Below are 26673 nucleotides of genomic sequence, written 5' to 3' on the forward strand. Positions count from 1 at the left end.
ATGCTTCGTGTCCTGTGGTGTGCTCCATCAGCTACCTCGAGTGGCCTTCAGCTTACAGGGGCCCTCCCTTCATTTCAAGGTGCTTCCTTTCTTTGAGGCAGTTTCGCAGATTGTTTCATTTCTTTATATGCTTCATCTTCCCTGGCTGAACTTTGTTTCATTTTATTCATTTATTTATTTTTATTTATTTATTTTTTAAAGATTTTATTTATTTGAGAGAGAGAGAATGACAGATAGAAAGCACGAGAGGGAAGAGGGTCAGAGGGAGAAGCAGACTCCCCTCTGAGCAGGGAGCCCGATGTGGGACTCGATCCCGGGACTCCAGGATCATGACCTGAGCCGAAGGCAGTTGCTTAACCAGCTGAGCCACCCAGGCGCCCCTTTTATTCATTTTATTTTTTAAGTAGGCTCCACACCCAGTGTGGAGCCCAGGGCAGGGCTCGAACTCATGACTCTGAGGCCAAGACCTGACCTGAGATCAAGAGTCAGACACTTACCCGACTGAGCCACTCAGGCACTGCCTCCCCCTGGCTGCATTTTCAAATGAAGACCTCAGGGCACTTGGGTGGCTTAGTTGGTTAAGCGCCTGACTTGATTTTTGGCCCTGGTAGGCAGGCTCAGTGGGAAGTGTGCTTGAGGTCCTCTCCCTCTGCCCCTCCCCCCAGTTATGCATCCTCTCTTTCTCTCTCTCTCTTTCTCTCTCTCTCTCTAAAATAAATAAATCTTAAAAAAATAAATGAAGCCCACATTGCCATTGACTCTTTCTTGTGAAGGATAGAATGAATATTTATTAGCCAGTTAAATTTTTTATATTATTTCTGTGATAAACTTTTTATTTTGGAAAAAATTTAGGTATACAGAAAAGTTGCAAAGACAATACAGAGCATTCCCATATACTTTTCACCTAGTTTCCCCTAATGTTAACATCTTATGTAACTGCAGCACAGTTGTCAAAATGAAGAATTTCACATCGGTGCAGTGTTACTAACTAAACTACAGATTTGACTTGGATTTCACTGGTTTTTCCACTGTGATTCTGTCTGTTCCAGGATCCAGTCCAGGATATCACATTGGGTTCAATTGTCCTGTCTCCTTGGTCTCCGTCTGTGACGGTTTCTGTGTTATTTTTTGCGACCTTGACAATTTTGAAGAGTGCTAGTTAGATATTTTGTGGAATGTCCCTCAATTTGGGTTTGCCTCATTTTTTTTTTCTTCTTCTTCTTCACATTATTGGACTGGGCTTAATGAGTTTTGGGGAAGAATACTGCAGAGGAGAAGTGCCGTCCTTATCACATGGTATCAGGAAGTGCAGTGATGTCAGCACGACTTACCCCTGGTGAGGCTCATCTTGCGGGCTTGGTATTTTTATTCCTTGGGTTTACACATGTTTTACGTGGGCTCTGGTTCCCCATAAAGTTGCCATTCCCTTCAGGTGAGGACCTCTGCTCTGCTTGCTTTGTGTCTCCTCTTCCCAGAATGAGGACTTGTGCTGTTGACCTGCCAGGTCACGTAAAAACACATTTGGGCCGCATGATGCCATGAGCATTTAACAATTTTCACAATCACAGGTGAAACGAGATTGGTCCTCTGTTGATAATTGCTGAAACTAAGCATTATTATTCTAGTCTCTACTTTTTATACATTTGACATTTTCCATAAAAGATGAAGAGGAAAACACTTCCAGCCTACAGACATAATGAATCCCAGATTGTTTTGATAGTGTAGGTGTTTGGTATTGGTTGTTGCCAGAGTTGTTCAGGCTGTTACTCCTCTTAAAGGTATTTGGTTCTTCCCCAAGGTCTCCATAGGAAGAAGAACTGTGTGTAAACCATTGTTAAGTGGTACTGCTAAAAATTATATAGTAATATTTCTCAACATCTTTGAGGAAGCAAAATAATTGGTGTGCCATCAGAAAATAATTCTGCATAAAATGAGGTTACAGATTAGTTGAAATACATTTGTGGAACAGAAATAAAATCTTTACTATTTATTGTCATTAATTTGTTGGAAAGAGTATCTGAATCTAACAGATTTGGGACACGGCCTATTTCTTGTAAGTGCACTATTTTGACATTACCAAGTGTGAGTCTGGTGTTTCAGTAAGTGTAGCAGAGAGATACTGATAACCATTTAAAGATCCTATTTCCCCCTCCTGAGCCTCAAGACATTTTTTATTTTTTTATTTTTATTATTTATTTATTTATTTTTAAAGATTCTATCCATTTATTTGACAGAGAGAGCACAAGTAGGCAGAACAGCAGGGAGAGTGAGAGGAAGAAGCATGCTTCCCGCTGAGCAGGGAGCCCGATGTGGGACTCGATCCCAGGACTCTGGGATCATGACCTGAGCCGAAGGCAGCCGCTTAACGACTGAGCCACCCAGGCGCCCCTCAAGACATTTTTTTTAATAGGTGGGGAATTGTAAGTGAATTTGGAGGGCGTGTACTGGGGGGACAAGCACAAAAGGACCCAGGGTCTGGGTGAGCTCACTCTTGGTGTTCCCCTCCCATTAACCTGCAAACACGCGGTCCCAGAGTGAGGAGTTGTGAAAATGAACACTGTCACAAAGCGTAGTAAGCACACTGGGTGCCACATTTTCAGACCACATCTTGGCCCTGGAAGTCATTACTCTCAGCTGTTTATAAAATTTCCCCCAACCCTAATCCAAGTGCATAGGTACTGTCACAGGACCTTCTGACCTGTCAGAGGTCTTTTTTTTTTTTTAAGATTTTATTTATTTAGGGCGCCTGGGTGGCTCAGTCGGTTAAGCGACCGCCTTCGGCTCAGGTCATGATCCTGGAGTCTCGGGATCGAGTCTCGCATCGGGCTCCCTGCTCGGCAGGGAGTCTGCTGATTTATTTATTTATTTGAGAGAGAGAGAATGAGAGATAGAGAGCACGAGAGGGAGGAGGGTCAGAGGGAGAAGCAGACTCCCTGCTGAGCAGGGAGCCCGATGCGGGACTCGATCCCGGGACTGCAGGATCATGACCTGACCCGAAGGTGGTCGCTTAACCGATTGAGCCACCCAGGCGCCCTGTCAGAGGTCTTTATACAGCTTTGCATGCTTATGTTCATTGCGTTTGGTGGTCACCTGGCTCTGTGGGTCGTGTGTGCTGTCAAAAGCACTGGGATATCTGTCTCCTCTTAGTGAGGGGGCTATCTGGCTGCTGACTCCCCTTTCTCAGGTTTATCACTGGGAGGGGTCAAGTTGTGAGAGCTTGAGAAGTTTCCCCTGCCTGTGTGTGGCTGGCACTGGGGATGGGGCCTTTCATTTGGTTCTGTTCACCTGGTAAACTAAGACGTGCTTATTCTGCAGAATGTCTCCCTTAGACCTGTCTCGGCATGGGATTAATTTGTGTGACGTTGAGGTCTTAAAGAACCTCTATACTGTGAATGAGATTGGTGGTCTAGAGGCTAGGGCCAGCATCTTCTGCTTTTGAAGATATTTATTTATTTATTTGAGACAGAGAGAATGAGAGAGAGAGAGAGAGAGCACATGAGAGGGGAGAGGGTCAGAGGGAGAAGCCGACTCTCTGCCAAGCAGGGAGCCTAATGCGGGACTCGATCCAGGGACTCCTGGATCATGACCTGAGCCGAAGGCAGTCGCTTAACCAACTGAGCCACCCAGGCGCCCCATCTTCTGCTTTTGGTTGCAGCTGGAGAGCCTTGACCCTTCCTGGGACTTAGGTTTATTTACAGAAATGGTTCATAAAATCTCACACTTGATGGAGTGAATTGTGGGGTACACCCAGGAATCCCATCCTTTGGCTTTCCCACATGAAATATTGCACAGTTGGTGAAGCCAGCTGCAAGGGTGATGCGCCTTCCTCTGGAGGATGAGGAATCGGGCTTTGGGTGCTAGCATCTTGCTCCAGGGTTTATCTGAAACAGGGGAGTTTATGGAAGCCTTGCAGGCAGGGCTCCGCCCTCTGTAGCGGTTGGTGCTCAGAGGCCGGGAGTGCTGGGGTTCCGGGCGCTCTCTGCGCCTCAGTGGCCTCTCCACAGCCCTTCCAGTCGCCGCCGTGGAGTCGCACATCTGGCTGTAAAATCTAAGGAACTCTGGGTGTTCCTTCATTATGAAACCAGTGCATGGACTTTGTCAAATACAAGTACAGAATTCAGAAGGAGAAAATCACTGTCAGTACCTTGATGTACACTTTTCCACCTCGCAAATGTGATTTTTAAAGACAAATAGAATCATACGATTTAAACTGTTTTGTAACCTGCCCTTCTTTACCTCACTCTCACAAACGAGAGAACTGTGTTCCTCGTCTCTGCTCTGTCTTAAGCTGGGTCACCTGTCACAGATGCAAAGCAACCACTGCCAGGCTGAGCAGCTTGCTTTCTCCCTGTGACTGGTGCCAGGTGGCTCACAGTGTGCCCATGAGACTTGTTCTGGACTCAGCACTCTCTGCGGCTCAGCCCAGTTGGCCTCTTGGCAAAGTCCCTTGACTTTCTTTTCCTTCATAAGACCTTCTGAACCAGCCCATCCCTGCCCATACTTTGTTGCTTGTGGTCATTGTGGGTTTGCTTCTGTTCAGATTGTGTCATTGATTCCTTGATTTTTCTGACCTTTATTGGTTGCCTGCTTTCTGACTTTCCTGGGGGTTAAGCTTATGCCCTCCACCTACATATGTGCCTACTGTATTTCAACCCTATCCTTAGAGAGGGGCCCTTTGACCCTTCCGTGACTTTAGCTGTGATCAGCGTCATTCAGAGCTTCTGGTTCTGTCATCAGGGGATGATCTCAGTGGCTAACATTTATTTATTTTATCTTTTTTAAGATTTTATTTATTTATTTTGACAGACAGAGACACAGCGAGAGAGGGAACACAAGCAGGGGGAGTGGGAGAGGGAGAAGCAGGCTTCCCGCCGAGCGGGGAGCCTGATGCGGGGCTCGATTTCAGGACCCTGGGATCATGACCTGAGCCGAAGCAGCTGCTTAACGACTGAGCCACCCAGGCGCCCCAGTTGCTAACATTTAAAAATACACTGTACATTGTCTCACTTAATCTTCCCAAGCCCTGGGTGGTACCTGAGGCTGTCTTCATGTTACAGGTGGAGGAACCTAGAAGCTTGCCAAGGCCCTGTATCTGCTCACCACTGCCCCTCTCTGTTGCTTGACCCCACTCAGCTCTGCCTTTTCCACGTAGGTGTGGAGGTCCTGTAGGGGACCAGCCTCTAACCTCCTCACTTGGCAGGATCTCATTCCATGTTGAAGTACAATTGGGAGCCTTGTTTAAGATTAAGTACAGTAGACTTCAATTTTAAATGGTAAAAGTAGAAGAAAAACATAAAATTTGTAAAACAAGATGTACTTTTAAGTTTGTAGTTGGTATTCTATTTATAAGATTATTTATTTGAGAGAGTGTATGTATGAATAGGGGTAGGGGCAGAGGGGGAGAGAGAGAATCTCAGGCAAATTCCATGCTGAGTGTGGAGCCCAATGTGGGGCTTGATCTCACGACCCTGAGATCATGACCTGAGCTGAAACCAAGAGCTGATTGCTTTACCAACTGAGCCATCCAGGCGCCTCAGTTGGTGTTCTTCTTCTTCTTCTTTTTTAATATTTTATTTATTCATTTGAGACACAGAGATAGAGACAGAGAGCATGAGCAGGGGGACAGGCGGAGGGAGAGGGAGAAGCAGACTCCCCGCTGAGCCGGGAGCCCGACGTGGGGCTCGATCCCAGGACCTGGGATCATAACCTGAGCTGAAGGCAGACGCTCAACCGACTGAGCCACCCAGGCGCCCCTCAGTTGGTGTTCTATTTATAATCACATTTCAGACCTGAGAGTGGAAGCTTTTAGGGGTTAGAGACCATATCTTTTAAATTGAATTTATATAGCACTCAGCACTGCCTACAGGCTTTAGATTCATTCATTAAACTCTAAATATATACTTATTACATGCCAAACTAAAGTATAGTATTCTTGAGGAAGAGTTTACATGTCTCCTGTTTCTTGGCACATTGGGATTCTTGATTTGATTTGATTTGATTTGATTTATTTTATTTTATTTTATTTTTTAAAGATTTTATTCATTTGAGAGAGAGAGAGATCATAATGGGGGGGGTGGGGCAGAGGGAGAAGCAGACTCCCAGTTGATCAAGGAGCCTGATGCAGGACTCTATCCCAGGGCCCTGGGATCATGACCTCAGCCGAAGGCAGATGCTTAACCATCTGAGTCACCCAGGTGTTCCTTGATTTTTTTCTTTAAGATTTTATTTAGGGGCGCCTGGGTGGCTCAGATGGTTAAGCGTCTGCCTTTGGCTCAGGGTCATGATCCCAGGTCCTGGGATAGAGTCCCGCATCGGGCTCCCTGCTCAGTGGGATCCTGCTTCTCCCTCTGCCTCTCTCTCTCTCTGTCTCTCATGAATAAATAAATAAAATCTTTAAAAAAAAAGATTTTATTTATTTGTTAGAGAGAGCGCGCACAAATGGGGATCAGCAGGAAGAGGTAGAAGCAGGCTCCCCACTGAGCAGGGAGTCCGACATGGGGCTCCATCCCGGGACCCTGGGATCATGACTTGAGCTGAAGGCAGACACTTAACCAACTGAGCCACCCAGGTACCCCGGGATTCTTGATCTTCTCCCATTTTTCCCATCTTCTTTATCCCTAGCACTGGTCCAAATGGAGAAGGAGAACGTAATGGGAGCATTCTGGAATGCTTGGGATCACGATTTCTGTTTATTTACATATTTATACCTCTCTTGGCTTCACAAAGGGTTTGAGTTGGTTGTTTGGGACTACCAAAAAAAAAAAAAGGCAGAACTGAATTCTTCCTTTGCGATCTCCAAAGCAACAACAATAAAACATGTTTATTTCTGATGAGGACCTCAGAGGTCACTCAGAGCTCTTCCACACCACCCCAGCAGGCTTGGGGGACCAGATGGGCTCTGCTGTCAGAGGGAACCATGTGTAGTAGCTCTGCTGTGACTGCTTTGTGACCGTGGGCAGGCCACTTTCCCCAGGGCTCTAGTATTCTCTTCTGAAAAATGGGGACAGTACTCCCACCTGGCAGGGTTATCATGAAGTATAGATTCATTGTATGTAAAGGTCCTCGCAAATGTATATAAAATGTCATAAAATAGTCCTAATTTTAGCCTCTATTTTCAGGGTTTCTAAACACCGGTTTGTGATGGTATTTTTACTGCCATGGGGCTAAAATATCAACATTGTCCTTATTCTTTACAAAGCGAGAGATACTTAGTTTGAGGCTTTTGATATATTCTGAAGTTGTATGACCTGCTTTTTAGTGTTAAAATGCCTTTTTTATTATTAAAATGCTTTTGAAATGAAATAATGGGAGGTGATTGGGTTTTCTTTTTTTTAGTGCCCTTAGTGGACAAAATAAAGTTGGCAGGCTTGTGTTGGGCGCTTCTGCCCTCAGTGGCATACTCTGGTCATTAAAGCTGGGGGAGGGGGAAGCCCCAGCCAGAGAGGCGGGTGAGGCGGCGCCTTCTTTACCGGACTCGGCTCAGCGCCCAGCCTCGCTGAGGGTTTCCCACATCTGCCCCACTCTCCTAAGCGGGGCTCCCTGCCTAGGTCTGCTGTGCAGCACTTGTCACACTGTGTGGTCCTCTGGGTGCTAGTCTGTCTACCCTACTAAACTCTAAGTTGCTTAAGGACAAGTGTGGGAAATTATTTAGCTTGTAACTTCCAGAGTCTAGCATAGAGAGGGCACAATAGAAATAAATGAGGGGGAAAATCACACTGGTAAACCTCCAGTAAAACATGAATGGAGCAGATCTCTAACTTTATTCCTGAAAATACCCAAAAGCTCACCACAGACCTTGTTCACCACTCCATTTTGAATTCAGACCTTCCTTCAGGGATCACTTTCCATCTTCAGTGAGTTGTCCAAGGAAGGCTTGAGCTAGCCCCAGAACTGTGAGTGACGTCTTAACCACTGAGATGTTGTTGGAAACCCAGGTGTTTCTTCTCATGATGGCATTTTATAAAATGTGTAAGAAAAGAAATTAACATATTTTCCATATCACATTGGTGCTTTGAAGTTTTTCTCAGTTGGGCTTTCTGCTTTAATTAGTTTGGCTTCATTTTTTTCTTTAGCTTTGGGTGAGTGCCAGGGAAGCAAAGAAGCTTATATAAAGGGTTTAAATTTTTTTTTTTTTTTTTTTTTTACTTTGCCAAAGATAGAACTGGTACTTAATTTAGCTTTTCTGGCACCTTCTTCTTTGATGAGAATGTTAGAAATTTGGCTTGGTTCATTCCTTTATATATATATATATATGAAGACTAAAGGCAAGATGGCTCTATTTATGTCTTGTTTCATGAAAAATATGAAAGGTTAACACGTAAGATTTGAACATAGCTGCTATCCTTTTTCCCCAACCAAAAAAAAAAAAAGATTGACCTATCAGAATGTTTTATATAACCTATTTAAATTCTAGAATTTAAGATTTACTTACCATTTGAAGAAAAAGAAAAGCTAATACCTGTAATTATCGCATTAGATTTTACTGGTTTACTCACTGTCAAACAGCCATTGGAGCCTGTCACTGAAAGCTGCCATTTCTGAGTCGCTGCCTGACGTTATCACGCTTTTTACTGCAGGAATATTGGAGAGCTGAGTTAACCTGGTTAGAAGGTGGACCATTTAGGTTCATCAGAATCATTTGTGTGTGTTAGAGGATCCGTTGTTCTAAGAACTGAGACCCAGTGCAGTGCATGCATGCTGCCACAGCCCAGGGCTCAGCGGCACCTTGCAGGCCAGTCCTTGGTGAAGAGAGTGGACAGCTCCGTTGTTCAGGCTCCGCAGCAGGCTTCTCTCCCTCATCCCCCCCGTTTTCTCTTTATTGAGATATTAATTTACATACAACAGAATGGACCCATTTAGGGGCTTTGACAAATGGATATGCCTGTGTAGCCACTGTCCCAAGCAAGATAGAGAACATTTCCATCACTTCAGAACTTTTCCTTGTGCCCTGTGCAGTCAGCCCCCACCCAACCCCTGGCCACAGGCAAACATTGTTCTGTCACGATGGATTTGTTTGGCCTGGTTTAGAATTTCATGTAAATAGAACACACTTCTATTTTTGCACCCTTTTGCATCTGGCCTCTTTTGCTCACCATGAGGTTTCTGTGATGTACCCGTGCGCATCTGTCAAAAGCTCACTCCTCAGTGTTGAGGAGTTTTGTATTGCGTGGCGACGCTTTACAGAGCTATTTCCATGACCTGTATGCTCTGTGGAAGTATGTGCATGGTCTGTATGTAGATCCCTTTCCCCCAACTCTCCTTAGCTCTTGAGGAAGGCTGGGGGGCGGAGCAGAGGAGGCACCTTTTCCTCCAGGCCGTCAGTAGTCCTGATAATCAATCCTTGAAGAGTTTGGCTTCTCAGAACAACTCTTGTTCTGGTTACCCCCAGCCTATGGTAGCGGATACCATCCTGGTTTGTCTTTCTGGAGATGGGGAGATGGGCATTCTTAATGGTGTAAGGTCTTGTGACCAGAGGGGCTCTTGTAGAGTTTTTGCATGATTTCCACCATCCTGGCAGCTGCTAGACCACCTGGCCCTGCTAAGTTCAGGGACATGAGAACCATGGAGCCCATCTAGCACGGGGCGGCCAGATACCTCCACCTCTCACCCCAGCGCCTGCCTCTGAGTTGTCTGGCTTTTCCCTGGTCCTGTCCGGGCTCAGCTGTTAGCTTTAGCCCAGAAGGGAGGACCGAGGCACAGAACTGCAATTTGCACTGTTTTACTAACAACCTGATGGCTCTGTGCCCATTACTCTTTGAATCACCTGGTAAGAGCCACTGGCTGTTTTGGGCTGGGGAAGGGGGAGAAAGAGATGGCGGCTAACGTGCATGAGGTTTCTTTTTGAGGTGAGGACGATGTCCTAAAATTGACTGGGGTGATGGTTGCACAGCTCTGTAAAGATCCTAAAAACCATTGAATTGTGTACTTTAAATGGCTGAATTATATGGTATGTAAATTACATCTCAATAAAGCTGCTTTAGAAAAAGTGTGGCATTAAAGCAAGGACAGACCAGTAGAGGAATGGGGAAAAATCACATGGTGAAAATTTTGTCCTTTACCCCACGTGACATGATCTGTTGCCAGATATCCTCATGTTCCTCACGGGTCTAGTTCCGTGGCAGGCATGAGTGTGGTGGAGAGAGGATGGGCTTTGAAAGTATCAGGTAGACCTGAGTTCGAATCCCATTCTGCCATTATTTGCTGGGTGATACTGGGCAGGTTGCTTAATTGCTCTGTGGTGGTTTTCCTTCCGTAAAACGGGGCTAGTAGTCCCTATCTTATGGAGTCTTTTAAAAGAGCTCGGTGAAGGTAGCCATTTTCATCCTGTAACAGGAGAGAGGTGTCAGAAGAGACAGCCGGTCCGGTGCTGCCCTCATGTCTGTACCTGATGCTTGGTTAAGGACTGCTGTGCATGGACTCAGCCATCAGCTGAGGACGGAGGTCATGAAGGTACTGGTAGTCTTCAGCTAACTTGCTGGATTTTGTTTCAGAATTTTTTTCTGCCTTAATCTACATGGTTTGAGTAGGTTGATGGCAGGCTCTTAGCCCGCTCCTGTCCCTCCTTCATGAAGCCTTCCCTGACCCTGCTTCCCATGCTAGCTCACTGCTCCCTTCCCAGTGTTCCCTCAGCCCTTGGTGCATGTTGGTTCTAGCAGTTGTTAGCTCGTGCCATTTTTATTTATTTACACATCTGCCCTGCCCATACACTGAGCAATCCAGGGCAGGGATGTTGGCTTTTTCAACCATGGGACCCTGTGGCCTTAAGCCCTGTGCCTGCCACTACTGTTTGTTGAATGAATGCCCAAAGGTTTCAAGTCTGGTGACAGAAACCAGATTGGAACTGGAAATACCAGTTTAGGCACCACGTGCGAGAGGTAGCAGGTGGCTTTCCCTGGAGCAGTGTTTCTTTCCCAGTACCACCTTAGGGGCTGGGACAGCTGCCAGAGCCAGCCTTGTCCTTCGCCAGAGGGTCAGGACAGCTGGTCTCCAGCTAGGAATCCACTGGCCGAGGTTGTGGGGACCAGGAGAGAATGCCCCAGCCACACTGGAAAGCTGGGCTCATTACTTCATAGTGTCACTGCTATCTGCATTCTTAATTCACTTCAAGTCAGATTTTTATTACGTGGCAGCTGTACCCAAGACCCGCTTCTGATTTATTGAGGGAAGCCAAGAAGGAGAGGCAGTGTAATGGCTAACAGCTGGATTCTGGAAGCTGACTACCTGGGTTGGGATCCTGGCTCCCCCGTGTGCCAGCTTTGGGATGCAGGGCAGGTAATATAACCTCTCTGTACCTGTACCTCAGTTATCTGAGCTGGAAAATGGAAGAGGGGACAGTCCCCTGATAGGATTATTTTCATCATTAACCATAAAGTAAGCACTATATAAATGTTTACTGAGCAGCTTGTGTTTGTTGGATTACTTAAAAAAAAAAAAAAGAAAAAAGAATGAATCCACCTTGCTGTGCTTGTCGTCCTCTCTCATAACCAAGAGTCCTAAGTGGGGCTCTGAGGCAAAGAAGAGTTTTTGGTCACGCTAGCTGATGAAAAGGAAAAGTAGATAGTCAGCTTGGTCTGCCAGAACTCAGGTGTTTATTCTTTCTTACTGGAAGAAGATACCCCCAGAAAAGGACTTCTGTGACCATATTTTTGTGCTGCTTAAATTTAGTTAAAATGCTTTGGAAGATAACTGCCAGGCCATTAGTTTTAGAAAGCCTGTCTGTGTGTTGTGGTCAAGCACACTGAAGTAGTCTCTAGAAACATTATTTAGCCTTTTCCAGCTTTAGTGTCCCTGGACAAGATGACCTTTAGGGCCGTTAAAGCCCCTGTAAGCCCTGGGCTGAAGTAGCCAGCCTCCCTGCAGACCAGAGAACATGGCTGACCCAGTGCCCCAGCATGTGCCTCCCTGTAAGCGTGCAAGTGATCTAACTGAGCTGCTGGTGGAATACAGCCAAGTTTGCGTTGTATTGGGTCGACTTCTTGTTTTTTGTTGTCGTTGTTTTTCGTTTGTTTTTTTTTGTTTGTTTGTTTTTTGCCGGGGGAGAGGGTAGTATAATTTTCCAAGTAGTGTGAATTATTATCATATGTCAAATAATTGAGCCTGTGTTGATGTGATCCTCACTTTATTGGTGTTTTTCCATCAAGGAATTTCTAAACACAGATTTTGGAAAGATATTTTTAACCTGTTTTGTTTTGTGTTATAAGGTCAGACTAGGGGCCCATGTTCCAAGGGAGGGAATAGTGCGGCTCTGTTCTGGCCACCACCATGTAAATGTAGCATCTGGCTTGCCATAGCGGTTGGGGGGTGCCCATGTATCTTCTGGGAGGGTACTTTGGGGGAAACTGAGCTCTTGAAATATTTGTTTCTTGTGTTTCAATACCTGCTCTTTCTTGTAGTGTTTGTATTTTTTTATATTGTTGCATATGTTTTTCAAGCACTTTTCTTTTTTAAAGATTTTATTTATTTGACAGAGAGACACAGCAAGAGAGGGAACACAAGCAGGGGGAGTGGGAGAGGGAGAAGCAGGCTTCCCGCCAAGCAGGGAGCCTGATGCGGGGCTCGATCCCAGGACCCTGGGATCATGACCTGAGCCAAAGGCAGACGCTTAACGACTGAGCCACCCAGGCGCCCCTCAAGCACTTTTTATTGAGACAGAATACACACACATACATACAAGTGCACATATTATCAGCGTGTACAGCAATGAATTTTCACAAATACAGCACACGGACAGCTCAGGAAACAGAGCCCTGCTCAGAAGTGCCCCCGGGGAGCCTTTCGTGCCCGGTCCCTTTCGCATTCTGCCTTGGCTTCAAGTCCCATAGTGTATTTGTGCCTGCTCTTCACTTTATCTAGAGGGAATTATATTGTATGTATTCTTTTTTTTAAGATTTTTTATTTATTTTTTGACAGAGACACAGCGAGAGAGGGAACACAAGCAGGGGGAGTGGGAGAGGGAGAAGAGACTCCCCACTGAGCAGGGAGCCTGATACGGGGCTCGATCCCAGGACCCCGGGATCATGACCTGAGCCGAAGGCAGACGCCTAACGACTGAGCCACCCAGGTGCCCCTATATTGTATGTATTCTCATGGGCACATACATTTTAAAATGAGTTAGGACATCTTCCTCTTACCCTAAAGCTATGTTTATTCTTATTTTTCCCTTCACTTTTTTTTTTTTTTTTTAAAGGCAGGTCACCGGTGACCTGAGATGCTGCATTTTTTTTTTTTTTTAAAGATTTTATTTATTTATTTGCCAGAGAAAGAGGGAGAGAGCACAGGCAGGGGGAGTGGCAGGCGGAGGGAGAAGCGGGCTCCGTGATGTGGGGCTGGATCCCAGGACCCCGGGATCATGACCTGAGCCGAAGGCAGACGCTTAACTGACTGAGCCACCCAGGCGCCCCTCCCTTCACTTTTAATTCTTTATGAAACTCTAGGAAGAAAGGTGCTTTGTGGTCTGTTTTTACTTCTAGGGAATCACACGTGCACATTTGAGTGCCTTCGGAGGCAGCCTGTGCTGCGGAGAGACTGGGGTCTCCGGCACTGAGCCTGCATCTGCTTCCTCTGCATCTTCCACTGTTGAGCTGCTTTGCCTTGCTGTGTGGAGTCACAAAGGGAAGTTGAGTTTTATATGTAGGGACCATGTAAGATCATCCCATGCAAGGAAGTCCCTGTCACATTAACTCCTGTGATGCCTGGCACCTTAGCTCCAGAGCAGGTTTTTTTTTCCCTCCTGAGTGGAAGGATCAAGTACAAGGAGAAATTCTAAGACTATCATATGCAGTGTAAGCTAGTTCATATACAAGTTGATTTTTGGGGGGTCATATGACTTCTCCGACCTCCTCTCTCTTTCTCTCGAATACCGAGATTTCTGTTTGGCCACTTTCTGAAAAGAAAGCTCTTCTGCGATGTTCCTAGCCGGCCTGGAGCAGAGGTCTGAGGACCTGGTGCCTGGAGGGTTCCTGCAGCAGTGTAGGGGACTGGCCTTATCTTGCTGCAAGGAGTCGGCAGCCAACAGGAAATGATGAAATGTGCTGGGAGAATTCGGCTGGGAGCTGGAGGTCAGACATACCAGCAGGGTCGGAAGGAGGCAGGTACGGAAGCTGATCTGCAAAGGGAGGCAGTCAAAGCTGGCATTTGACAGAAAAACGTGAGTGTGCTATTTAAGGCCTATATTTCCTTTAAGGGAGACCTTTTGCAAAGCAGAGTTTTCATTGATTTTTTTTTTTCTGAGTGCTTGATTGAGAAATCTCGCCTTTTAAACATGCGTAGTTTTAGAGCTTCTTGATGGATATGTTCACCCAGTTCAATATTAACCGAACAGTGTGGAGTGGAGTGTTTTATTCAAAATGCTTTGAGAAAATGTCAGAGTAAATGTTTGATTTTCTTGGTGAATAGATTTTGGCCTAAACAAATGAAAAATCATGCTTTATAATCTTTACTCTGGTTTTAGAACGTATATGCATGCTTCATTCCTAAATAGATGGAATAAATTAGAAACTTTGGCGTAGCGTAGGCCAGCTTACATACTTCAGCTGTATTGTTTTATTACTGGGGAGCTAAATGAGTTACTTGAGTTAACTATTAATAGAGGGTTGGTTTCTTTTCCGACTGTCAGGCATTATGTCTTTCACATGCTGCCATTTCCTTTCTTAACAGCCAGATCTAACCTACAAACACGGAAATGGGACTCGGGAGAAAAAGCGAACAATTAGCTTCTCTGGTTGACACTGATTGCTGTTTCATGGCCGTCTGCTCCAGCCTCCCAGAATGAGCATGTGGCCGGCTCCAAGGCCCCCTCTGCCTTCCTCCTCCGTCAGTTCTTTCTTATTTCTCTTCGCAGCTGGACCCGGTGTCCTCCGCTCCATCTGACTGCTGTCACTAGACACTGTGCTTTTATTTTTAGTAGATACCAAAATGTAAAAGTTTTTATTGTTCCAACAACTGAGCAGCCTTACATACATATTTAATTGTTTCTTATTCTGGAATTGAAAGTCATATTCTGGAATTGAAAATTATGGCTCCCCTTCCCTCCTTCTTGTTTATGCAGTACTGTGCTTCTAATTAGAGGGTTGTTTTTTTGTTTTTTAAATCCCGAAACTTGAGTGATCCGTCGCTAAATGAATATACTTTTTGGGTTACCTATTGCCATGAACATTAGAAAGGCAAGCGTCCGGGTCTTCTTTCTGGTCTCCAGAAAGTGCCAGGCCGGTACAGTCCGTGCTGCATAGAGGAGCCTGTTTTCTCGTTAGGGTGTTACCCTGAATGATTTGTGTATTTCTGACACTTTTAGGGTTGTGTTTTCCTATTTTTTTTTAGAAATCTCCCAAACATATATTTCTCTCAGACCTTGATGAGGTCCATAGGTTTCGCCCTTGCTGTTATAATTCTGAGTATCTCCTCAAATTCTTCTTCGCACTAAGATATCTTACTGAATTCTAGATGAACTTTAAATGCTGCATTTGTGAAAATAAGAGGTATCGTAACTTCAGACTGAAACATGTCTTGCAGGTCTGAGATTTATGCCAGTAGTAAAAATAAGCCTCCCCCTCTTTCTTTTTATACATTGTTAGTACTCTGTTTTGCCCAGCCACATAATTCTGCTATTCATTTGGTGGCATAGTTAAAAAGATGGGAACGTGATATTTAGAGTTGTAATGACTCCTCCTGGCAGTATAGTCCGGCCCTTCATTTTTTTTTTTTTTTTTTAAACAAAGGAATTAAGACCAAGAGGTGACATACCTTGTTGACTTGTCCAAGGTCACACGGCTTTTTGGTAGCTGAGTGAATCTAGACTGACTTCTGGATCACTGGCCTCTCTTCTCCTGCTTTCTTCACATATTATCTCACGATTAATAGGACTTGGCTAGGAATGGCTTTTTTCTTCTGATGAGTCCATTTTCACTTGTTTCATTTTCAAATATTCAGCTTTTATGCAGTAGCTTCCCTAAGTTAGTACCACTGGGCATAGGTATACAGTGAATTACCTGAGGCCCGAAGAGCGTTGACATTTCTTCCCCCAAGAGAGATTTTTTTCTTAAAATAAAGAGCTCTCTATTGTATAAAGTTTTTCTTGCTTCACCCCTAAACCAGGCCTTACTCAGTTGTTACTGTTGTAAGCATACCTCATTATATGATTGCCTGCTAGCTGAGAAATCCAAACTTAATAAATTCACAGCTATTACAAGAGACAGACAAAAGTACTCAGTTCTTTTAAAGAGGATTCTTCAGGATGTGAGAAGAAAACCCTGAAGTCTGGGGGCATTTCAGTCTGTCTGAGGGAGTACTGATGGCTCTAAGTCTGGACTGCCCAGGTTTTAGAATGTGGCAGACTTTAAAACAATGCATTATCATGTTAAAAAAAAAAAGAGGGTAATAATTTAATATATAAAAGTGGAATTTATCCACAACTTTCCAGAATCAGTTAAAAAGAGTCTCTTCTAAAAACTGAATTTGAGTCCCTCTGAAATTCAAGTCTGGGAATTAGATGCGAATAGAGGCCTGAGAGCAGTGGGTAACTCTTCTTAGACCCTGATATGGTGTCACTGTCTGTCCAGAGTCACCTTAAATTACTTGCAGAGGTTCATAGAAAAGTACTTCCTTGTATTTTCTGAAGTATTTAAGAGTATATGCCTTCAAGAATTTCAGAAACAAGTACACTATAGGAAAACAGGTATTTTCATAGACACTTTACTTGTATTTGAAATTGTCAATAACTTTATACCTGTTTTAATTTATAAAAGCTAAGAATGAAGTAGGATATGTGAGCAATGTTTCTATGCGGTAGGTCAGCACTCTGTCTTCCCCTCTGCTGTTCGGGCAGGCACTTCTGTCATTACCCTTAAAGAAGCTGCTGCTTTCAGTTGAAGAGCCAGATGACCACATCCAAGGGCCAAAGAAAGGGCGTGCAGAGAGTGGCTTGGTTCACTTCTCCCATAATTTAGTTACCTTTGTTCCCCAACTAGCATTTTATCTTTACTGTTATATTTTCAGTACATATTAAGTATAATAGTTTAACTGGCTTCCTTTTCTTAATATATAATTGGTCATCTTAATATATATGCATGTTTATTATACATATATAGGTATGCATAAACATATAATTAATATGCGATTGTCTTAGTCAGTAAGTAATGTTTGATATTCTTCCTTGCCCTAGCTTCTGTTTACTTTAGTGTGAATTCTGGTCTGCCTATGAATTTAAAGATGCGAAGGGGGAATATGGTCCTGGCTTTGTTGCAGACTGTGCGGGGGTTAAGGGCTGCTTTTGGCCCAGAAGTCTGTGAGAGTTTATGCTATTGGTGTCATCTGGGCCTTCCTCATTTTCATCTCTGTTCAGGACTTCTCTCCAGGACGGCTTCTAGTCGTGGCCTTAGAACCTTCTCTAAGGCTATGAAAAAACTTCTCTCAGTATGCCAGCTAGATCCTAGGGCCTAGAGCCAGGTAAAGAGGAGAGCGAGTGTGTGCGTGCATACGTGTGTGTGTGTGTGTGTGTGTGTGTGAATGAAGGGAAGTAATAGTGGAAAACATGGGCCATTAATTTGAATGAATGAATGAGTTGAAGTGGTCCCCTTTGCATGGAGGTTGCTTTTGAAGGCACTATAGTCCTGTTTCACCAGACTGGCCTAAATGCATTTGCATCTTACAGTTCTGCCTTGATACCAGATGACAGACTAGATGCCTACTTAACATCTCCTTCAGCCCTGGGAATCTGCCCTAAAGTTTTTTCTCATTAGACTCTGTCATTAGTGAATCATAAAGAATTAATTTTTACGTGGACCGATGAAGCATACTGTTCTATTTTTGGTTAACTTAAAGAATCTGGCAGGAAGTATTCTGAATTTGAAATGTGTGCCAATGGCCATCACAGTAGTAAGAGATTACAATTTTCTCTTTCTTTCTTCCTTTCCTTTCCCTTTTTTTTTTTTTTTTTAAGCATGAAGCCTGTGCTGAATTTCATATTCAGTCTTGTTTCCCATCAGAATTGTACTACAGTGGAGTCCTTAAGGGAGATTAGGGGAGAATGATTTCGCTTACTTGACAAAATGTTGTTGATGTAGTTGAACTTCCCAGTTTGGAATTCTGTCTTTGTTTTCAGTATCGGTAGGGCTAGTAGAGCAAGATAAGTGAAGTACAGGGCAGTTTGGGGATAGCACAGTGACCTCTTTATGGTTCTTTTCCACTATGAACTGACGCATAAAGAAAAAATAGCACAGTGCACAGTGGTCTGATGACCAAATACCTGTTGACCTGGAAAGCAGAAATGTTTTCTTAATTCACCACCTATGAGTGTGTTCAGCGCAGGTTCCCCGAGGTCTGGCCTGTACCGGCAGGAAGAATATTATATAGCGAGACCCCGAGGCCACGCAGAGAAGCATCAGGCCACTTGTGGAGAAGTCTTTGTATATTTAATGTTGAATGCCAAGATATTACATTTATTCTTAGCCACATCCAGTGGACTGCTAAGATTGAGGAGTGTGAGTTTGGGATGGTAGTTGTTGTCATAATGATGAAAACTCATAGCAGGGCTCATGTAGGCTGTGATCATCCTACAGCCTGACTTCTCTCACTGACGGACATGCAGGCATCTGGGCGAGCTCTGTGTTTATTTCCAACCATCCATAGGTCACCACCTGGAGGGCCAGTTCACCTGGATGATGGGTGGCTGGATCGGGTGATCTGCTCATTTGTGCCTGTGTGCGTTCATACGGTTAGTTTGCCCACTTGGCAGAGTCTCTTGTCCACCAGGTGCACCTCAGGTCTTTCTTCTGAACTGTTTCTCTTTGTGACATTACCCCGTATCTTGCCTCCAGAATGAGGAATTTTTAATCCCTGTTTCCTCCTCTGCCTCTCATTCGTACCTAGCATAATCGTTCACAGTGTCCTCTCTCCTGGTCTCCTAACCATTTCTCTTGCTTCCTCTCTAACCTCTAGAGCTGCACTGCCCAGTTTAGCAGCCACTAAGCACATGTGGCTATTTATATTAAAATGAATTAAAAGTCAAATTAAAAAAGACTGTTCCTCAGTGGTACTAGCTGTAGTTCAGGCGTTCCACAGCCGGTAGCTGGCCTGTTGGACGGCTCAGGTCTAGATGCTCGATGGTCTGTTCTCCACTCTCTGTCGGAGGGAACTCCCCTTCCTGGACCGTGACCAGGTCCCTCCCCATAACCTTCTGGAGGAGCCCAAATCCCTGGTGTGGCCCTCAAGGGGCTTAGCTTGCTGGCACCTGCTTTGCCTCCTGGTATCCAGTTCTTCCCTCTCCTCGCGCCCCACTGCCACATTCTTGGTCTTTCATACATTTTTACCTTGGTGCCTGCTGCACTTCTCCAGAGTATCATTCCCTTCCTGAGCATTCCTGTGCAGGCCGCAGATCTAGTACCGCCCGGCTCTCTCCTTGGCTTTCTTCAGGTTGATCTCATTTTCTCTTTGTACTCCAGGGTGCTGGTAATCACACGATGGTACTGGCTTCTGAGAGAGCACCGACGGGTGCTTATCCTGTGGTGTTGTGGTTTGTCTCTCTCTGTGGCAGGCATGGTGGTTAGGCTTTGGGGACAGATAGACTTAATTTCAAAAACCAACTCTTTACTTGCCAGGTGGCTTTGGGCAAGATACTTCCTGAGTTTCAGTTTTTGGTGCAAAAAGGTGATTTTATTAAAGCATGAGTACAGGACCGGTGGGCAGAAAGATCTGCTGCTATTTTCCCCATGTTAAATGAATCCAGTGCATAGAGCCCCCACACTGTGCTTAGAGAGCTCCTAAATCGTAGCGGAGAGCCGTCACTCTAAATGTCATTCCAGTACCCTTCAGCCCTGCGAAAGTCACATCTTCTACCAATAATGATGTTTTTTTTTTCTTCTTCTCTAATTCTTGTACCTTTTACTGGTTTTTCTTATGGCATTGGCTAGTATCTCCACTACAGTTTGAATAGAAAAGGTGATAAGCAGCTTTTTCTTGTCCCATGCTTTCTATTTGCTACAGTTCTGGTAGAGGTGTTTTGTTTTATTTTGTTGGTTTTCTTTTGTTTCAATTGAGTTCCATCATGCCTCCCACATCCATTGCATTTGTTTTTTCTCTCCCTTTCTTTTAGTCTAGAAATTAAATTCTCTGTTTAGCCCTTTAGTGGTTATCCCCTACATGTTTTAACACATAACAAATCTAAAGTAACATTTTTTCTCTTGAAAAGATTTAAAACATTTTAACTCCACACCCCTCCCAACTTATTCAGCATTTTCTTTCTGAATTTTAGAATCCTATAAATTAGATATTATGTTTCATATAGTCAATGCTGTTTATATATGTTAGTGTATTTACTTGTATATTTACTTGCCATTTCTTCTTGTGCTTCAAGTTTTCCCTCTGAGATAATTTCTTTTTGCCTGAAATAGACCCTTTAGAATTTTCTTTTCTGTGATGTCCCTTTTGGGGGAAGGGAGGTGGTATCTATTTTATCTGTTTGAAAATATCCAGTTCTTATTAAAAGTAGTTTTGCTGGGTTTGGAATTCTGAGTTGGCAAATATTGTTGCTTGGCATGTAGAATATATCACAGCAGTGTCTTCTGCTTTCATTGTTGCTCTTAGTCCAGTTGTCATTTTTTGTCGTCTTTTCTCGCTGGCTGCCTCCATGATCTTTTCTGTGCCTTTGAGGTTCTACAGTTTTACTTTATCTTGGTGTGGCTTTCTCTCCATTTCTAAAATCTGGCTTGATTTCATTGGGCTTCCTTGATCTGTGGTTTAGTGTCTTTCAGCATGCTGAAAAATGGTCTTTAAAGATTGCTTCTTACCCATCCTTAATGTTACCTTCTTCTGGAAGTTTCTTAGATGTAAGTTAGGCTTTACTGTTTTTCCCAAATCTCTAATCAATCTTTTATATTTTCTTTCTTTCTATTACCTCAGAGAGAAAGCTGACTTATCTACTTATATTTCTTTAAATTTGCCTTTTTGGTGTCTTTAGATTCCTTTATGACAATCTAGAATAGAGTAAAGTGATGTAATTATATTTTATTCAGCTTTTAAAATTTTTCAGTGCGAGACTCATTAAGATACCTGGTTTGCCTTGCTGCTAAAAACAAAGTCTGTTCTGTCATAGTGTATGTTTGTGCCAGAGCCTAGCACATTCCTTGACTCATTCGTTCCAGACATGTTTATTTTGCTCCTGTTGTGCATCAGTGCTAAGGATACAGGGGTGAACTTGACAGTTATTGTTCTTCAGGAGCTTGTGTTCTTGTGGGTAGTGAGAGACAGTATATAAATACATAATATGGCACGGGAAGCTGAGTGTTATTTAAAAAATAAGCAGAGTTTAGGGGCTGATATGTCAAAGGAATGGGGACAGGTTAGGCTTTTTAAAGGTGATAATGTGAGCGGATATGTGATGATGTGAAGCAGCAAAGCCTGCAGACCCTGGAGGGGTGTTCCTGGCAGAGAGGAAGCAGATGTGAAGATAGGTCTAAGCCTGGTGCATTAGGAGGCCCACAGGAAGATCACTGTAGCTGGGGGAGCCAGGGGTAGGGGTTGGAATGAGCCAATACTGGAGCCGGAAGCTGGGGCCAGATCGCATGGGACCTTGTAGGTCAGGGTGGGGAGTGTAGATGAGTGATGAGCATTTTTCAGCATGCTGAGAGACAAAACTGTTGGCAAGTTTTAAGTTTGGTGGCTTGACCCAGGGTAGCTGAAGCAGAGATGGTGTGAGGTGGCCGCACTCTAGCTCTGTTTCAAGGTGGAGCTGATGGATATAGGGTGTGAGGGAAGGAGAGGTGTCAGGGGTGGCATGGGCCCATTTGTCCTAAGCAGCTGCTTAGATGATGGAGCCCCTTCACTGAAAGAGAAAGACTGGGTAGGAGCCTGTCTGGGGGATGGAGGAGCCAGGGCTGAGTTTTGGGCAGTGCGTCAGAGAAGTCCCATCAGGTGCCAAGGAGTTGATGCTCAGCCAGTGGTTGGGGCTGTGCTGGACTGGAGTTCAGAGGAGAGGTCTGTGCTGGGGAAATAAAGTCAGGAGGCATCAGCGGGGGGCTAGTGTTGAAAGTCACAGGAAGGAGGGATCACCTAGAAACTGGTGTGCAGGGAAGAGGGAAGAGTGCAGAGGCCTGGGCCCTATGGCCTTTCCGGCAGCGAAGGTGCTGCTGGGTGCTTTGTGGGATGGGGCTGGAAGGTAATGTGGGTACTTGTACTGAGTGAATATAAGTGATACACAGGCCAATTATCAGTGACCTGAAGATAAGGGACGTGGATGGATTCCTTTACCAGAAATCTTGGGTTTCATGCTTATGGACATTACAGAAGGTGCCTATGGCACTGCCTTATTTTCCTTTTGAATTTTCAAAAGTGACCCAACCATCATTCTTAGGGCAGAAAAATTAAATACAGATATGCACAAAGAAAACTCCCAAACTCATATATTCTGCCATCCAGAGATGGTGAATAAATGTTAACATTTATTCAAGTATTTGCTCAAATGTCTCCTCAGGAAGACCTTTGCTGACCACTGTCCTGTCTATAGTAGACCCCAACACTCTGTCCCTCACTGGCTTCATGTCCCATCCCAGCCCTCAACACCACCTGCTGTGACATTCCCTCCTGGTGTGTCTGCAAGTCCTCTGGCCTCTGGAGCGTCAGAAGCCCTCAGTACACTTTGCTGAATGAAGCAATTCACATTTTGGTACATAGCCTTCTGGACTGTTTTTCTGCATAATCACCCAATCTTAAACCTAGATTTTTTAAATAAGCTAAAGTGGTCAGTAATTTAGGCCTAAGGTGCCACAGCAAAGCCACCTGTGCCCTTGTGGGAGTTGGGCGCTGTCTTCAGTCTGTGTCCAACCTCTTCGAGCAGCTCCTGAGCCTGGGCCGTGGTTGGAGCACCCCATCCTCACTCTCACCTGGCCGCAGGCTTCAGGCCTCCCCCTTCCTCTTCCAGACTGCTCTCCCGCTTGCCCCTCCTCCGTCCTCCATCCTCCCTCCTCCCTGTCCCCTAATCAGGTGTGACCTTGGCTCTACCGGGAATTCCTGGGCTGCAGGGCTGGGTCTTATTATGGACTTATTTCACTCCCTTCCCCCAGCTCTTAGCAGGGTTTCTGGCACTCAGAAAGTCAATGTTAAAAAAAGAAAGAAAGAAAGAAAAAATAAAAAAAAAGAAAGTCAATGTTTTTTGAAGATTGGGGTAAATATACATAAAATTATAAAAATATTTTGATTTAATATAATTTTACTGAGTTTATCAGAATAAATTATATGTTTTATTGAAAATTAAAAATTTGGAACACAGACTTTTTTTTTTTAAAGATTTTATTTATTTATTTGACAGAGAGACACAGCAAGAGCGGGAACAAAACCGGAGGGAATGGGAGAGGGAGAAACAGGCTTCTCTCGGAGCAGGGAGCCCGATGTGGGGCTCGATCCCAAGGTCCTGGGATCGTGACCTGAGCCGAAGGCGGACACTTAACGACTGAGCCACCCAGGCGCCCCCACAGGCTATTTCTTGAGCTAGCCAAACTGACAAATGTTTTACTAAGGATAGGCTCCTTGAAAGTCCTTTTGGAAACTTCTTATCTCCGCCAGCTCCAAAGTGTATAATCAGTTGTTCCTCATAATCCTGGGGCAGCAGCCCTTTCTGCCCACGGGTCCTGTCCCCATGCTTTAAGAAAACCACCTTTTGCACTGAAAAAAAAAGAGGAATAGGCTCTTTCTGCATCTGTGTGGGTATGTGAGAGAGAGAGAGAGGAGAAAGAGAATGTGTGTATGGGCGCGTGCTTGGGCATATAGGGCGTGTGCATTTGTGCATGTGTGAAGTATCTGTGCACATGTGTGTGTGCATAGGGCGTGTGCATCTGTGCATGTGTGAAGTATCTGTGCACGTGTGTGTGTGTGCACATGTGAGCATGTATATGTGCTTGGTAGTATAATTGAAGTTAAGGTAGTAACCAAGGCATTTTCTTTAGAGCTTCTCAGATAATGCTTATTATATATGGCAATTGGGTATTTTATCATAAATGGAAATGTCCTTAATTCTTCTTTGTAATACGGTAACTGGAAATGTTTATTAGGTAGTATCAGGAAAAAAAATATGTAAGAGGCTTGGTTTTTGTTTTGTGTTCCTGGAGTTTTCTGCATGTAAGTCCTGCTTACTCCAGTGACATCTGCCCTGGGGGCCAGAGAAATCAGGAGGAGCTGGACTAGGGACAGGCAGGTAGAGATGAACATTTACTGAGTGCTGGCAAATGCAGCCGTTCACATACAACATGTTATTTATTTTTATTTTATTTTATTTTTAAGTAGGCTACCTCCCAGCATGGAACCCAACACAGGGCTTGAACTCACGACCCTGAGATCAAGACCTGAGCTGAGATCAGGAGTCGGACGCTTAGCTGACTGAGCCACCTAGGTGCCCCAGTGTGTCATTTAAATGTCTCATAACGTCCCCATGAAGTAGGTTGGCTGTGTTTGTCCCCATTTTACACGTAAGAAGAATGAGGTTTAGGAGTTAAAATTTACCTCTGTCGCAGCTAGTTCAGACCTGCTCTTTCTCCCTGTTTAGGGGGAACTTCAGCTTTTAATTTTATGTTTGGTTGTAGCTCATTAGTTTTAGGTTGTTGCTTGATAAGTGTGTTCGCTATTCTTTTTTCTTTTCTTTTTTTTTTTTTTAAGATTTTATTTATTTATTTGACAGAGAGAGAGAGACAGCGAGAGCGGGAACACAAGCAGGGGGAGCAGGAGAGGGAGAAGCAGGCTTCCCACTGAGCAGGGAGCCCGATGTGGGACTCGATCCCAGGACCCCGGGATCATGACCCGAGCTGAAGGCAGACGCCCAACGACTGAGCCACCCAGGCGCCCCGCTATTCATTTTTCCAAATTACTGGGGAGGCCCTCATGTTATGTGAACTTTTTAAAAAATAAAATCACTGTCAAATTAGAACTCCACTGTCAGTTTGTCACACCAGGTCCACACTGGCCCCGTAGCTTTCTCTGGAGCAGAATGCTTTGGCTCGTGCTTGTACATTTGAATGAAACGGAAGACCGTCTTGAGAAAGTGCCATCATGGTTGAGTGCATAATACTTAAAAATCAAATCCTTTGTGGTTTGCATGACCTTTTTGTTTTTTTTGTCCTTAACTTCAAAGGCACGTATTCACAGCACTGCTTGAGAAGTATTTGAGCAGTTTATTTCCTGACGGCCCTGATGAGCGTGATGTCTACTCGGTGGTTTCCCGCCCACGCTCGCATCAGCACAGAGTAGCTGCTCGCAGCACGGAGCAGATCTTCTCGCAGTGTAGTGAATGACTCAGGCTGGCGACCTGGGTGGCGTGCTCTTCAGCGCCCTGCCACTCTTTGACAATAATTATCTCTCTCTCTTTAAAAGCCACAGCCACATCCCAGGGCTTGGCCTCAGAACCTGGGTGCCCCTGGGCTGCAGTTCATAGCCCTTCTCTTTGGCCACGCAGTGTCCTCTACCTGGAATGCCCTTCCCTGCCTCTTCAGCTGCTGAATCCCCACTGAAAGTCAGCCCCGTGCACCCTGTCTGGACCCTCCTGTGTGGTCCCACCGCGTTTTGTGCAGAATTCTCTCCTGGTACTTGGCCCTGTGGTGGAAGTTAAGTGTCCGTCAAGCCCGTGAGAAGGCAGATGCCTCCGTGATCGTGCCTGAAGTCTTTGACTGAGGCTGGCCCAGAGTCACCCTCACTCTGGCAGCGCTCTGTCTTTGCGGCCCCCCCCATACTGGCACTGTGCCAGGTCTCAGACAAAGGCCATTTGATCCTCACAACCTCGAAGGCAGATTGGATTCCATGTCACAGAGACACAGTATCAATCACAGACCTCTTAAGTATTTTGCCAGAGGTGACTGGGCCATTAAGGGGTCCTGCCAGCATGTCTTGTGAAGAATCTGAGACGCAGATTTCCGAGGCCTTCTAGATGGATGCCTCCAGGTATGCCGCGTGCTTCTCTCCTGCTGTGCTCAGTTTGCAGGTGGGCTGCGGCCCCTCCAGAGCACGGGTGGCGTGCTGGTGTCAGGAGGCTGACTTGGAGGGAGAGGAGACCAAGTGCCGCTGCTCTGCACAGGAAAAGAGGCAGCGGGGAACTGCCCACAGAGGCCCTTTGTGTGACAGGAAGTCCTGCTTGTAGAAGGGGCTGCTCAAAGTGGAGGGGTTGAAAGAAGCTGAAGTGCTTGACCTGAGGCCACTCTGACTCATGCGTGTTGTTAATAATGCCCTTTGTTGAATCTTGGGAACCTGCTTCAACAGACCTCGGAGGCTGCCTCGTAACCACCCGCTCCCGGAGGCCAGCGTTCCCCTTCCTCTCTTTCCCTATCATGTCTGTCCTTGGTGAATGCCCCCATTTTCTTGCCCGAACAAAGGACAACCTCCTGACCCAGTCTATATTTTTTCCTTCTGCCTTTGCCAGAAGCCCCTTTCTGGCTGATCTGGGCCTATGTGACTTTTCTTTTTTAGGGTTTAAGTAGTCTCTTGAGTTGCAAAACTTGCAGCTCAAGGAAGAAGTATCGCACTGGGCAAGTGCTTCTGATTGAGGGAAGGAATTTTCGGGGGGCTGTTTGATGTAGGTCCTCAAAGACTGGCATGGGGAGAGTGGGGCTGCACTCTCCGAGAGTCTCAGCGGTAGAGATGATATGAAGGTGCTGGAATCCACAGCCCAGTTCCCTGGAACTTCATCGCACACGTCTCTTGTATCTGCGG

The 26673-nt window shown here is 45.1% G+C and overlaps 1 protein-coding gene across 6 annotated transcripts in view; it reads left to right on the plus strand.

Moving 5' to 3' along the window:
* PACSIN2 (protein kinase C and casein kinase substrate in neurons 2) overlaps positions 1-26673 on the plus strand; it is a 133297-nt gene that overhangs the window by 36135 nt on the left and 70489 nt on the right. The window contains exon 1 of one of the 6 annotated variants that reach the window (XM_073882673.1): positions 14031-14146. The exons of the other annotated variants lie outside the window; for them this stretch is intronic. The gene's annotated coding sequence lies outside the window, so the exon portion shown is untranslated. Of the gene's footprint in view, positions 1-14030; positions 14147-26673 lie in introns of those variants that run through there. 6 annotated transcript variants of the gene reach the window in all.

This window comes from Callorhinus ursinus, unplaced genomic scaffold (genome assembly GCF_003265705.2).
Source record: "Callorhinus ursinus isolate GAN/ISIS: 27379988/994484 unplaced genomic scaffold, GSC_fseal_2.0 scaffold48, whole genome shotgun sequence".
Classification (NCBI taxonomy): Eukaryota; Metazoa; Chordata; class Mammalia; order Carnivora; family Otariidae; genus Callorhinus; species Callorhinus ursinus.